Consider the following 11,130-nt stretch of genomic DNA (forward strand, 5'->3'; position numbering starts at 1 on the left):
AAGCAACCCTAAATATAACACTAGCCAGCATGGCAGAAAACTGAAAACTCGGGCCACAGAAAAAGCGTTTCAAGCCCCATTCACCCATCCAGAAGTGCCCCCAAAGGAAGGCTTTGGGTACAAGTGAACTCCCCAGGGGAGCCTTTATGCAGCCCCACATGCAACTGGACCCTCCGGGTTCACTCTTTCACCGCAAGCCTTAAGTATAGCCCTCGGCGCATTGGGAGAAGACTGGAAACTCGGGCCTCAGAAAACGCATTGCGATTCCCCTTGGACCATCCAAAAGTGCCCCCAAAGGAAGGCTTTGGGTACAACTGGACTCCCCAGGGGAGCCTTAACGCAGCCCCACATGCAACTGGACCCTCCGTATTCGCTCTTTCACAGCAACCCTAAATATAGCCCTGGCCCGCCTGGCAGTCGACTGAAAACTCGGGCCCCAGAAAATGCATTAAAAGCCTAATTCGCCCATCCAAAAGTGCCCCCAGAGGAAGGCTTTGGGTACAACTGAACTCCCCAGGGAAGCCTTTACGCAGCCCCACATGCAACTGGACCCTCCGGGTTCGCTCTTTCACAGCAACCCTAAATATAACCCTGGCCCGCATGGCAGACGACTGAAAAATCGGGCCCCAGAAAACGTGCTACAAGCCCCATTCGCCCATCCAAAAGTGCCCCCAAAGGAAGGCTTTGGGTAAAACTGAACTCCCCAGGGGAGCCTTTACGCAGCCCCACATGCAACTGGACCCTCCGGGTTCGCTCTTTACAGCAACCCTAATTATAACCCTAGCCAGCATGGCAGAAGACTGAAAACTCGGGCCACAGAAAAAGGTTTTCAAGCCCCTTTCGCCCATCCAGAAGTGCCCCCAAAGGAAGGCTTTGGGTACAAGTGAACTTCCCAGGGGAGCCTTTATGCAGCCCCACATGCAACTGGACCCTCCGTATTCGCTATTTCACAGCAACCCTAAATATAACCCTGGCCCGCCTGGCAGTCGACTGAAAACTTGGGCCCCAGAAAATGTGTTAAAAGCCTAATTCGCCCATCCAAAAGTGCCCCCAGAGGAAGGCTTTGGGTACAAGTGAACTCCCCAGGGGAGCCTTTATGCAGCCCCACATGCAACTGGACCCTCCGGGTTCACTCTTTCCCCGCAAGCCTAAATATAGCCCTCGGCGCAATGGGAGAAGACTGAAAAAGCGGGCCTCAAAAAACGCATTGCGATTCCCCTTGGACCATCCAAAAGTGCCCCCAAAGGAAGGCTTTGGGTACATCTGGACTCCCCAGGGGAGCCTTTATGCAGCCCCACATGCAACTGGACCCTCCGTATTCGCTCTTTCACAGCAACCCTAAATATAGCCCTGGCCCGCCTGGCAGTCGACTGAAAACTCGGGCCCCAGAAAATGCATTAAAAGCCTAATTCGCCCATCCAAAAGTGCCCCCAAAGGAAGGCTTTGGGTACAACTGAACTCCCCAGGGGAGCCTTTACGCAGCCCCACATGCAACTGGACCCTCCTTGTTCACTGTTTACGAGCAACCCTAAATATACCCCTAGCCACCATGGCAGAAGACTGAAAACTCGGGCTCCAGAAAATGCGTTTCAAGCCCCATTCGCCCATCCAGAAGTGCCCCCAAAGGAAGGCTTTGGGTACAACTGAACTCCCCAGGGGAGCCTTTATGCAGCCCCACATGCAACTGGACCCTCTGGGTTCACTCTTTCACCGCAAGCCTAAATATAGCCCTAGCACGCCTGGCAGTCGACTGAAAGCTCGGGCCACAGAAAATGTGTTACGAGCCCCATTCGCCCATCCAAAAGTGCCCCCAAAGGAAGGCTTTGGGTACATCTGAACTCCCCAGGGGAGCCTTTACGCAGCCCCACATGCAACTGGACCGTCCGTATTCGCTCTTTCACAGCAACCCTAAATATAACCCTGGCCCGCATGGCAGACGACTGAAAAATCGGGCCCCAGAAAACGTGCTACAAGCCCCATTCGACCATCCAAAAGTGCCCCCAAACGAAGGCTTTGGGTACAACTGAACTCCCCAGGGGAGCCTTTATGCAGGCCCATACGCAACTGGACCCCCCGTGTTCGCTGTTTACAAGCAACCCATAATATAACCCTAGCCAGCATGGCAGAAAACTGAAAATTCGGGCCACAGAAAAAGCGATTCAAGCCCCATTCACCCATCCAGAAGTGCCCCCAAAGGAAGGCTTTGGGTACAAGTGAACTCCCCAGGGGAGCCTTTATGCAGCCCCACATGCAACTGGACCCTCCGGGTTCACTCTTTCACCGCAAGCCTAAATATAGCCCTAGCACGACTGGCAGTCGACTGAAAGCTCGGGCCACAGAAAATGTGTTACGAGCCCCATTCGCCCATCCAAAAGTGCCCCCAAAGGAAGGCTTTGGGTACATCTGAACTCCCCAGGGAAGCCTTTACGCAGCCCCACATGCAACTGGACCCTCCTTGTTCACTGTTTCCGAGCAACCCTAAATATACCCCTAGCCACCATGGCAGAAGACTGAAAACTCGGGCCACAGAAAATGTGTTACGAGCCCCATTCGCCCATCCAAAAGTGCCCCCAAAGGAAGGCTTTGGGTACAACTGAACTCCCCAGGGGAGCCTTTATGCAGCCCCACATGCAACTGGACCCTCCGTATTCGCTCTTTCACAGCAACCCTAAATATAACCCTGGCCCGCATGGCAGACGACTGAAAAATCGGGCCCCAGAAAACGTGCTACAAGCCCCATTCGACCATCCAAAAGTGCCCCCAAAGGAAGGCTTTGGGTACAACTGAAATCCCCAGGGGAGCCTTTACGCAGCCCCACATGCAACTGGACCCTCCTTGTTCACTGTTTACGAGCAACCCTAAATATACCCCTAGCCACCATGGCAGAAGACTGAAAACTCGGGCTCCATAAAATGTGTTTCAAGCCCCATTCACCCATCCAGAAGTGCACCCAAAGGAAGCCTTTGTGTACAAGTGAACTCCCCAGGGGAGCCTTTATGCAGCCCCACATGCAACTGGACCCTCCGGGTTCACTCTTTCACCGCAAGCCTAAATATAGCCCTAGCACGGCTGGCAGTCGACTGAAAGCTCGGGCTACAGAAAATGTGTTACGAGCCCCATTCGCCCATCCAAAAGTGCCCCCAAAGGAAGGCTTTGGGTACATCTGAACTCCCCAGGGGAGCCTTTACGCAGCCCCACATGCAACTGGACCGTCCGTGTTCGCTCTTTACAGCAAGCCTAAGTATAGCCCTCGGCGCATTGGGAGAAGACTGGAAACTCGGGCCTCAGAAAATGCATTGCGATTCCCCTTGGACCATCAAAAAGTGCCCCCAAAGGAAGGCTTTGGGTACAACTGGACTCCCCAGGGAAGCCTTAACGCAGCCCCACATGCAACTGGACCCTCCGTATTCGCTCTTTCACAGCAACCCTAAATATAGCCCTGGCCCGCCTGGCAGTCGACTGAAAACTCGGGCCCCAGAAAATGCATTAAAAGCCTAATTCGCCCATCCAAAAGTGCCCGCAGAGGAAGGCTTTGGGTACAACTGAACTCCCCAGGGGAGCCTTTACGCAGCCCCACATGCAACTGGACCCTCCTTGTTCACTGTTTCCGAGCAACCCTAAATATACCCCTAGCCACCATGGCAGAAGACTGAAAACTCGGGCCACAGAAAATGTGTTACGAGCACCATTCGCCCATCCAAAAGTGCCCCCAAAGGAAGGCTTTGGGTACAAGTGAACTCCGCAGGGGAGCCTTTATGCAGCCCCACATGCAACTGGACCCTCCGTATTCGCTCTTTCACAGCAACCCTAAATATAACCCTGGCCCGCATGGCAGACGACTGAAAAATCGGGCTCCAGAAAACGTGCTACAAGCCCCATTCGACCATCCAAAAGTGCCCCCAAACGAAGGCTTTGGGTACAAGTGAACTCCCCAGGGAGCCTTTATGCAGGCCCATACGCAACTGGACCCCCCGTGTTCGCTGTTTACAAGCAACCCTAAATATAACACTAGCCAGCATGGCAGAAAACTGAAAACTCGGGCCACAGAAAAAGCGTTTCAAGCCCCATTCACCCATCCAGAAGTGCCCCCAAAGGAAGGCTTTGGGTACAAGTGAACTCCCCAGGGGAGCCTTTATGCAGCCCCACATGCAACTGGACCCTCCGGGTTCACTCTTTCACCGCAAGCCTTAAGTATAGCCCTCGGCGCATTGGGAGAAGACTGGAAACTCGGGCCTCAGAAAACGCATTGCGATTCCCCTTGGACCATCCAAAAGTGCCCCCAAAGGAAGGCTTTGGGTACAACTGGACTCCCCAGGGGAGCCTTTACGCAGCCCCACATGCAACTGGACCCTCCGTATTCGCTCTTTCACAGCAACCCTAAATATAGCCCTGGCCCGCCTGGCAGTCGACTGAAAACTCGGGCCCCAGAAAATGCATTAAAAGCCTAATTCGCCCATCCAAAAGTGCCCCCAGAGGAAGGCTTTGGGTACAACTGAACTCCCCAGGGAAGCCTTTACGCAGCCCCACATGCAACTGGACCCTCCTTGTTCACTGTTTCCGAGCAACCCTAAATATACCCCTAGCCACCATGGCAGAAGACTGAAAACTCGGGCCACAGAAAATGTGTTACGAGCCCCATTCGCCCATCCAAAAGTGCCCCCAAAGGAAGGCTTTGGGTACAACTGAACTCCCCAGGGGAGCCTTTATGCAGCCCCACATGCAACTGGACCCTCCGTATTCGCTCTTTCACAGCAACCCTAAATATAGCCCTGGCCCGCATGGTAGTCGACTGAAAACTCGGGCCCCAGAAAATGCATTAAAAGCCTAATTCGACCATCCAAAAGTGCCCCCAAAGGAAGGCTTTGGGTACAACTGAACTCCCCAGGGGAGCCTTTATGCAGGCCCATACGCAACTGGACCCCCCGTGTTCGCTGTTTACAAGCAACCCTAAATATAACACTAGCCAGCATGGCAGAAAACTGAAAACTCGGGCCACAGAAAATGCGTTAAAAGCCCAATTCGCCCATCCAAAAGTGCCCCCAGATGAAGGCTTTGGGTACAACTGAACTCCCCAGGGGAGCCTTTACGCAGCCCCACATGCAACTGGACCCTCCTTGTTCACTGTTTACGAGCAACCCTAAATATACCCCTAGCCACCATGGCAGAAGACTGAAAACTCGGGCTCCAGAAAATGCGTTTTAAGCCCCATTCGCCCATCCAGAAGTGCCCCCAAAGGAAGACTTTGGGTACAAGTGAACTCCCCAGGGGAGCCTTTATGCAGCCCCACATGCAACTGGACCCTCCGGATTCACTCTTTCACAGCAACCCTAAATATAGCCCTGGCCCGCCTGGCAGTCGAATGAAAACTCGGGCCCCAGAAAATGCATTAAAAGCCTAATTCGCCCATCCAAAAGTGCCCCCAGAGGAAGGCTTTGGGTACAACTGAACTCCCCAGGGGAGCCTTTATGCAGCCCCACATGCAACTGGACCCTCCGGGTTCACTCTTTCCCCGCAAGCCTAAATATATCCCTCGGCGCAATGGGAGAAGACTGAAAAAGCGGGCCTCAGAAAACGCATTGCGATTCCCCTTGGACCATCCAAAAGTGCCCCCAAAGGAAGGCTTTGGGTACAACTGGACTCCCCAGGGGAGCCTTTATGCAGCCCCACATGCAACTGGACCCTCCGTATTCGCTCTTTCACATCAACCCTAAATATAGCCCTGGCCCGCCTGGCAGTCGACTGAAAACTCGGGCCTGAGAAAATGCATTAAAAGCCTAATTCGCCCATCCAAAAGTGCCCCCAGAGGAAGGCTTTGGGTACAATTGAACTTTCCAGGGGAGCCTTTACGCAGCCCCACATGCAACTGGACCCTCCTTGTTCACTGTTTACGAGCAACCCTAAATATACCCCTAGCCACCATGGCAGAAGACTGAAATCTCGGGCTCCAGAAAATGCGTTTCAAGCCCCATTCGCCCATCCAGAAGTGCCCCCAAAGGAAGGCTTTGGGTACAAGTGAACTCTCCAGGGGAGCCTTTATGCAGGCCCATACGCAACTGGACCCTCCGGGTTCGCTCTTTACAGCAACCCTAATTATAACCCTAGCCAGCATGGCAGAAGACTGAAAACTCGGGCCACAGAAAATGCGTTTCAAGCCCCATTCACCCATCCAGAAGTGCCCCCAAAGGAAGGCTTTGGGTACAACTGAACTCCCCAGGGGAGCCTTTATGCAGCCCCACATGCAACTGGACCGTCCGTATTCGCTCTTTACAGGAACCCTAAATGTAACCCTGGCCCGCATGGCAGACGACTGAAAAATCGGGCCTCAGAAAACGTGCTACAAGCCCCATTCGACCATCCAAAAGTGCCCCCAAAGGAAGGCTTTGGGTACAACTGAACTCCCCAGGGGAGCCTTTATTCAGGCCCATACGCAACTGGACCCCCTGTGTTCGCTGTTTAAAAGCAACCCTAAATATACCCCTAGCCAACATGGCAGAAGACTGAAAACTCGGGCCACAGAAAATGTGTTACGAGCCCCATTCGCCCATCCAAAAGTGCCCCCAAAGGAAGGCTTTGGGTACAAGTGAACTCCCCAGGGGAGCCTTTATGCAGCCCCACATGCAACTGGACCCTCCGGGTTCACTCTTTCACCGCAAGCCTTAAGTATATCCCTCGGCGCATTGGGAGAAGACTGGAAACTCGGGCCTCAGAAAACGCATTGCGATTCCCCTTGGACCATCCAAAAGTGCCCCCAAAGGAAGGCTTTGGGTACAACTGGACTCCCCAGGGGAGCCTTAACGCAGCCCCACATGCAACTGGACCCTCCGTATTCGCTCTTTCACAGCAACCCTAAATATAGCCCTGGCCCGCCTGGCAGTCGACTGAAAACTCGGGCCCCAGAAAATGCATTAAAAGCCTAATTCGCCCATCCAAAAGTGCCCCCAGAGGAAGGCTTTGGGTACAAGTGAACTCCCCAGGGGAGCCTTTAGGCAGCCCCATATGCAACTGGACCCTCACTGTTTACGAGCAACCCTAAATATACCCCTAGCCAGCATGGCAGAAGACTGAAAACTCGGGCTCCAGAAAATGCGTTTCAAGCCCCATTCGCCCATCCAGAAGTGCCCCCAAAGGAAGGCTTTGGGTACAACTGAACTCCCCAGGGGAGCCTTTATGCAGCCCCACATGCAACTGGACCCTCCGGGTTCACTGTTTACGAGCAACCCTAAATATACCCCTAGCCACCATGGCAGAAGTCTGAAAACTCGGGCTCCATAAAATGTGTTTCAAGCCCCATTCACCCATCCAGAAGTGCCCCCAAAGGAAGGTTTTGGGTACAACTGGACTCCCCAGGGGAGCCTTTATGCAGCCCCACATGCAACTGGACCCTCCGTATTCGCTCTTTCACATCAACCTTAATTATAACCCTAGCAAGCATTGCAGAAGACTGAAAAATCGGGCCACAGAAAAAGCGTTTCAAGCCCCTTTCGCCCATCCAGAAGTGCCCCCAAAGGAAGGCTTTGGGTACAACTGAACTCCCCAGGGGAGCCTTTATGCAGCCCCACATGCAACTGGACCCTCCGGGTTCACTCTTTCCCCGCAAGCCTAAATATAGCCCTCGGCGCAATGGGAGAAGACTGAAAAAGCGGGCCTCAGAAAACGCACTGCGATTCCCCTTGGACCATCCCAAAGTGCCCACAAAGGAAGGCTTTGGGTACAAGTGAACTCCCCAGGGGAGCCTTTACGCAGCCCCACATGCAACTGGACCCTCCGGGTTCGCTCTTTCACAGCAACCCTAAATATAACCCTGGCCCGCATGGCAGACGACTGAAAAATCGGGCCCCAGAAAACGTGCTACAAGCCCCATTCGCCCATCCAAAAGTGCCCCCAAAGGAAGGCTTTGGGTAAAACTGAACTCCCCAGGGGAGCCTTTACGCAGCCCCACATGCAACTGGACCCTCCGGGTTCGCTCTTTACAGCAACCCTAATTATAACCCTAGCCAGCATGGCAGAAGACTGAAAACTCGGGCCACAGAAAAAGGTTTTCAAGCCCCTTTCGCCCATCCAGAAGTGCCCCCAAAGGAAGGCTTTGGGTACAAGTGAACTTCCCAGGGGAGCCTTTATGCAGCCCCACATGCAACTGGACCCTCCGTATTCGCTATTTCACAGCAACCCTAAATATAACCCTGGCCCGCCTGGCAGTCGACTGAAAACTTGGGCCCCAGAAAATGTGTTAAAAGCCTAATTCGCCCATCCAAAAGTGCCCCCAGAGGAAGGCTTTGGGTACAAGTGAACTCCCCAGGGGAGCCTTTATGCAGCCCCACATGCAACTGGACCCTCCGGGTTCACTCTTTCCCCGCAAGCCTAAATATAGCCCTCGGCGCAATGGGAGAAGACTGAAAAAGCGGGCCTCAAAAAACGCATTGCGATTCCCCTTGGACCATCCAAAAGTGCCCCCAAAGGAAGGCTTTGGGTACATCTGGACTCCCCAGGGGAGCCTTTATGCAGCCCCACATGCAACTGGACCCTCCGTATTCGCTCTTTCACAGCAACCCTAAATATAGCCCTGGCCCGCCTGGCAGTCGACTGAAAACTCGGGCCCCAGAAAATGCATTAAAAGCCTAATTCGCCCATCCAAAAGTGCCCCCAAAGGAAGGCTTTGGGTACAACTGAACTCCCCAGGGGAGCCTTTACGCAGCCCCACATGCAACTGGACCCTCCTTGTTCACTGTTTACGAGCAACCCTAAATATACCCCTAGCCACCATGGCAGAAGACTGAAAACTCGGGCTCCAGAAAATGCGTTTCAAGCCCCATTCGCCCATCCAGAAGTGCCCCCAAAGGAAGGCTTTGGGTACAACTGAACTCCCCAGGGGAGCCTTTATGCAGCCCCACATGCAACTGGACCCTCCGGGTTCACTCTTTCACCGCAAGCCTAAATATAGCCCTAGCACGCCTGGCAGTCGACTGAAAGCTCGGGCCACAGAAAATGTGTTACGAGCCCCATTCGCCCATCCAAAAGTGCGCCCAAAGGAAGGCTTTGGGTACATCTGAACTCCCCAGGGGAGCCTTTACGCAGCCCCACATGCAACTGGACCGTCCGTATTCGCTCTTTCACAGCAACCCTAAATATAACCCTGGCCCGCATGGCAGACGACTGAAAAATCGGGCCCCAGAAAACGTGCTACAAGCCCCATTCGACCATCCAAAAGTGCCCCCAAACGAAGGCTTTGGGTACAACTGAACTCCCCAGGGGAGCCTTTATGCAGGCCCATACGCAACTGGACCCCCCGTGTTCGCTGTTTACAAGCAACCCATAATATAACCCTAGCCAGCATGGCAGAAAACTGAAAATTCGGGCCACAGAAAAAGCGATTCAAGCCCCATTCACCCATCCAGAAGTGCCCCCAAAGGAAGGCTTTGGGTACAAGTGAACTCCCCAGGGGAGCCTTTATGCAGCCCCACATGCAACTGGACCCTCCGGGTTCACTCTTTCACCGCAAGCCTAAATATAGCCCTAGCACGACTGGCAGTCGACTGAAAGCTCGGGCCACAGAAAATGTGTTACGAGCCCCATTCGCCCATCCAAAAGTGCCCCCAAAGGAAGGCTTTGGGTACATCTGAACTCCCCAGGGAAGCCTTTACGCAGCCCCACATGCAACTGGACCCTCCTTGTTCACTGTTTCCGAGCAACCCTAAATATACCCCTAGCCACCATGGCAGAAGACTGAAAACTCGGGCCACAGAAAATGTGTTACGAGCCCCATTCGCCCATCCAAAAGTGCCCCCAAAGGAAGGCTTTGGGTACAACTGAACTCCCCAGGGGAGCCTTTATGCAGCCCCACATGCAACTGGACCCTCCGGGTTCACTCTTTCACCGCAAGCCTTAAGTATATCCCTCGGCGCATTGGGAGAAGACTGGAAACTCGGGCCTCAGAAAACGCATTGCGATTCCCCTTGGACCATCCAAAAGTGCCCCCAAAGGAAGGCTTTGGGTACAACTGGACTCCCCAGGGGAGCCTTAACGCAGCCCCACATGCAACTGGACCCTCCGTATTCGCTCTTTCACAGCAACCCTAAATATAGCCCTGGCCCGCCTGGCAGTCGACTGAAAACTCGGGCCCCAGAAAATGCATTAAAAGCCTAATTCGCCCATCCAAAAGTGCCCCCAGAGGAAGGCTTTGGGTACAAGTGAACTCCCCAGGGGAGCCTTTAGGCAGCCCCATATGCAACTGGACCCTCACTGTTTACGAGCAACCCTAAATATACCCCTAGCCAGCATGGCAGAAGACTGAAAACTCGGGCTCCAGAAAATGCGTTTCAAGCCCCATTCGCCCATCCAGAAGTGCCCCCAAAGGAAGGCTTTGGGTACAACTGAACTCCCCAGGGGAGCCTTTCTGCAGCCCCACATGCAACTGGACCCTCCGGGTTCACTGTTTACGAGCAACCCTAAATATACCCCTAGCCACCATGGCAGAAGTCTGAAAACTCGGGCTCCATAAAATGTGTTTCAAGCCCCATTCACCCATCCAGAAGTGCCCCCAAAGGAAGGTTTTGGGTACAACTGGACTCCCCAGGGGAGCCTTTATGCAGCCCCACATGCAACTGGACCCTCCGTATTCGCTCTTTCACATCAACCTTAATTATAACCCTAGCAAGCATTGCAGAAGACTGAAAAATCGGGCCACAGAAAAAGCGTTTCAAGCCCCTTTCGCCCATCCAGAAGTGCCCCCAAAGGAAGGCTTTGGGTACAACTGAACTCCCCAGGGGAGCCTTTATGCAGCCCCACATGCAACTGGACCCTCCGGGTTCACTCTTTCCCCGCAAGCCTAAATATAGCCCTCGGCGCAATGGGAGAAGACTGAAAAAGCGGGCCTCAGAAAACGCACTGCGATTCCCCTTGGACCATCCCAAAGTGCCCACAAAGGAAGGCTTTGGGTACAAGTGAACTCCCCAGGGGAGCCTTTACGCAGCCCCACATGCAACTGGACCCTCCGGGTTCGCTCTTTCACAGCAACCCTAAATATAACCCTGGCCCGCATGGCAGACGACTGAAAAATCGGGCCCCAGAAAACGTGCTACAAGCCCCATTCGCCCATCCAAAAGTGCCCCCAAAGGAAGGCTTTGGGTAAAACTG

The sequence above is a fragment of the Anas platyrhynchos genome, chromosome 8 (genome assembly GCF_047663525.1).
Source record: "Anas platyrhynchos isolate ZD024472 breed Pekin duck chromosome 8, IASCAAS_PekinDuck_T2T, whole genome shotgun sequence".
NCBI classification, from domain to species: Eukaryota; Metazoa; Chordata; class Aves; order Anseriformes; family Anatidae; genus Anas; species Anas platyrhynchos.